The sequence below is a fragment of the Limulus polyphemus genome, unplaced genomic scaffold (genome assembly GCF_000517525.1).
Source record: "Limulus polyphemus unplaced genomic scaffold, Limulus_polyphemus-2.1.2 Scaffold918, whole genome shotgun sequence".
Lineage (NCBI taxonomy): Eukaryota > Metazoa > Arthropoda > Merostomata > Xiphosura > Limulidae > Limulus > Limulus polyphemus.
The window spans coordinates 382,677-387,491 of NW_013666528.1; positions in this window are offsets into that span (position 1 = coordinate 382,677).

Consider the following 4,815-nt stretch of genomic DNA (forward strand, 5'->3'; position numbering starts at 1 on the left):
TTTTTTTTTTTTTTTTTTTTTTTTTTTTTTTTTTTGAATCAAAGTGTTACTTTAAACTATATTATTATTATTGTAAATTTTTATTATTTTATCTTTGAATTAATTTTGTGAAGTTGCTGATTTTTTTTTTTTTTTCTTTACTGGAAGTGGCTATGGTAATTACTTTGTTTATTATTAGCTAATGTTTGACGTTTGAATGAAGTATCTTGATATAACAAACTTTTTGTTTTAAATTGTAGCAAGATAAACAGTTAGACAAATGAGATTGTGGCTTATTATTTTTCTCTGGCTGTTGTGGTAATTATGAGCGTAGATTAGATTGTTTATATTGTAAGGTGTGTATAATAAAAGTGACCATCTATTAGATTGGAGTTCACCATTTTGTAGAGTTTTGTTCAGCTCGACTTTGTCTTCTTTAACCAGATTTTGCACACAACGTTTTAGAGAAAACCTTATTATAAAACCAGACCATATCAACCACTTGTTATAAACAGATGTGTATTTTATTCAATCGTAGTTGACACCAGTTTAAACCAAACCAAATGGATTATTCTTGTACTGATATAAAATACATAGTTACCTGACCTACCTCTGATTTGTTTTAGACATCTTTAAAGTGTTGTTGAACTAAAGCAAAAAGTTACCATTCCATTTTATGTTTTTTTTTGTTTAAAATAAAGTATTGGGTCAGACCTTATTATTTAACCACTTTTAGGTTATTGTTTGTTCATTTCCAGCCATGAATTAGCATATTTGGTGGAATGGACTTGGCACAACCAAATGATTTGTGTTGTGCAGATCCATGAATCTGAGGGACCATGATTCACATCCTGTTTTCACAACAACAAAAATGCATTCCACACACTAAAGCTGTAATGTGCTATGAGAGTTATGCTCAAATACCACTATTTGGTTAGACAATAGTTGGTGGTGGATGCTGTTGACTAGCTACCTTCCCTTTAGTCTAACACTATTATGGACGGAAGTGCAAATAGCTTTTAGTGTAGCCTCGCATGAATTCCAAAAACAAAGAATATTGACATAAGAGTATTGTTGATGTACAAAACCACAAAAAAGTGTTTTGAAATATGCAAGAAAACTAAATAATATCTGACATTTTATCAACCACTGATGTGTTAAACATGTACAATAGATACTTTGTAAATATATATATATATATGTGTGTGTGTATATATATATATATATGCAAATAAGTTTCACAAGTTAGTCCTAAGACGAAAAATCTAAATAGCAATAAAGGGATTTATTTAAAGTTTATAAAACAAACCTAATCTGCAACAATGTTATATGTACATTAGAAAGAGTTTTACTCGTTTAGCAATTAAAAATGTGGGTTTTCCTTTACTTTCAACCACCTAAAGTTAGGTAATTAAGAGTGTTCTATAACTTTTTTTGGCTTTTAGGATGATAGAAAGAAACCGTGTTTTGTTTTTTTTTTTGGGGGGGGGGGTCAAACATATACTTGCCAAACAAAAATATTTGAAGATTTAGAAATTCGATTAGGTATTTTATCTTCATTCCATCGTCCTTATTGTCCGATTCATAATCAGAGAAGGTTCAGTAGCCTTATATTTTCATTGCAAGAAAAGCCAGTTTGTGAACTTTTTAATGCTTTTATTGCAGAATTAACTGGTTTAATGTCAATCTACTTACCTAGTGGTTAACGTGCCAGTCCTAGGGCTCGTGTCCTATTGCAGCGAAAACGTGTTTTACACTTTTGGGGCTGTGGGTGCGTTGAAATAGATACGATCAAAGCATATTATACTGTTGGAGTATTCCAAAAACTGACGTTGAGGGCTGTTGATCGGTTACCTTCCTTCTAGTCCATCAGTTGAAAATTAGATTAGGAACACTAGATAGGCTGGCCATGTATATCTTTGCACAGATGTCCAAAACGACCGAATCTTGTGAATGTTTCATATCCCAGTATTAAAAAATTTAGTAACATACTTTAAGGCATTACCGACCTTTCTATACAATCATTAATAAGTAAAAAGTAATTTTATTAATATGGTTGCTAACGTTTGGTATTTAAGCGCTAGTGGATTTACAAATCGGACTCGACAATTTCTGTTTTTTTTTGTTACTATTATTCCACCATCAGTAATTAACTGGTAGACTTTTATTATCATTATCATTCTATGAACAGTAAATGTGTATTAAACTTATCAACACTGTTCAGTGAGTTATGTAACAGACGTGGAATAAGTAGCATGCCATGATACAGATCAGAAGGTCTAAGGCTTAGACGGCGATGCGCACTTTGAACTGCGAGTGCAGTATACAATTTACGATCTATCTCACCATTCGGTTTAAAGTAACCGTGTAGGCTGCTGAGGCTACTAATGCAATATTAGATGCTCGCCATCTGGTCAGCAGTTGTAAATCAAGGATATGCCTTAACGTTGGGATCTTGTACCTCTTGTCGACAGAATGTCAGATATTACAAGTACTTTGTTTACTGTATGTTTTAAACACGTTGTTAGAGTCTTGTAAGTCAACAATAGTGTTTAGGTCAGCAAATTTTTTGTTTGTTTGGGAAACCTGTGCAAAACTACACAAAGGGCTATTTGCACTTAGCTGTCTCTAATTTTGCAAATATCAGTATGTAATTCAGTATCTTATCACCAGTAGATTAATATCAGGTTTATCAACGCTTTCTAATGAGGTAACACCGCTAGAGTAACGCTATACTTGAATGGTTATAATTTTTCGTCAGCAATTTAAAACCGTAAAGCTGAATGGCTACAAAGATTTTTATTTAGTTCCTTTTATTCCAATTGCCCACCCCCCTTGGCACAGTGGTATGTCTGCGAACTTACAACGATGGAAACCGGGTTTCGATACCCGTGGTGGGCAGAGCACAGATAGCCCGTTGTGTAGCTTTGTGCTTAATTTCAAACAAACCAATTCATTCCAATTTTGTCTAGCAGCAGACTGTTCTTAATACTTTCAAATTTCACTCACAGCAAACATCTGAACATTTTTCCAGTGTCTTTATCCCATTATCAGTAAATCAATATTAAGACTTTCTGAATCTTGTTGAATGTTTTATTACATCTTGAGAATGCCAATTATAAAAGTTGTGTACTAAACTCCAAATTTTCTAAACAACGGAGTTTTGAAGTGAACGTTTTGTGTTGAACGAATTTGTAGTATCAACAGTGACTTTCTTTAGACTTCGAGGAGGGGGTTAGGGCGCTCGACTCGCAAACTGCGGGTCACGGGTTCGAATCCGCGTCACATCAAACATGCTCGTCCTTTCAGCCGTGGGTACGTTATAATGTTACGGTCAACCCCACTATTCGTTGATAAAAGAGTTGGTGATGACTAGCTGCCTTCCCTCTAGTCTTACACTGCTAAATTAGGGACGGCTAGCGCAGATAGCCCTCGCGTAGCATTGCGCGAAATTCAATACAAACAAACAAATTCTGTAGACTTCCAATTGCTTTATTTCGCCAGCAACAAAACTTTACAGCATGGTTTTAATTCATCGTCAGCATTATAATGCTAGAGATAGTTGAGTACGTTATGTTGAAACGATTTTGAATGTAAGTTAGGAAGTCATGTGAAAACTACTACCAATACGAACACGCAGCAAAACAAAGTGTATTAAAACTACTTTTTGACGTTTGGCATTCTTAAGTAATGTGGCGAAAATTTATCGATTTTGGACAGAGTATGTAACTGTTCTTTCGAACACAAAATATTTATACACTCATGTCACAAAGATGGTCAGTTCGGGGATTTAGGAATTAAAAGGTGGGGATATCCTTTATAATTATGCCATTGGAAAACAAAAAATATGAATAAACTTGGGAAACCAAAACCATCCAGAAATAGACCTGCAATAAGTCATACCCCAGCTTTTGTAAACAAAGTTCGGTGTTTTTTTAACAGGTGAGAATCCACGAACACAAAAGTCAGCGACAGACATCATCCACATAGTCCAGGCAACAATATGAAACATAATCCAGAAGAATTTGGGGGGGAAAAAGGCACCATTATACAAATTGCTTCCACGACATATCTGTTCAACATTTGCATACCCCAAGCAGATAGAGAACAAAACTGGTTTTTTTTTGTTTTTGTTTTTTGCTGTTTTATATGAAAACCTACTGGTGACATCGCCGGACGCAATGCCAGTGGATTTCTCTGTGATTGACTATAGAAACTGGTACATGGAAACTATTGTCCTCGTAGATTAAATGGATTATAGGATAGATCAGGCAGGAGTGATGTGCTTTGAACATACCAGCCTTTTGCAGGGATATTGTGACATAATGCACGTTCGTTAATCATAACATGACTGGACGTGGTGACATGTACTGTAATGACGTGATGAGGCTACAAATAATTTTATTATAATGCAATCAACCTCTGTATCATTATAACAGTATCTCCATATTTCTATTCAGTCCTTACTAGTGGCTTAATGGTAAGCTTTTGAATTTCTTGAAATGGTTTAAATTAGGCATCAGCAATCCATGGCGGCCGTATTAACGATTTCGAATGTCTATTCCAAAGAAGCATACCAAAAAGTCATGTTACAAAAAAGTAACTAGAAACTCTTACATTATTGTATATATATATTTACGTGCAAATTCACAAGCTATTGCCATAATTGGGCAAAACGATAAGTTTATATACGTGATACTAATGAAAAAAGTATATGCTGAGGCAATACAAACGAGAAAAACTTAGGTGTTCTGATAATGGTTGGAGACGGTTTGAATGGGTAATGAAGAAAACATTTAATATAAGTTTAACACAACAGTAAATGTACAACGTTTC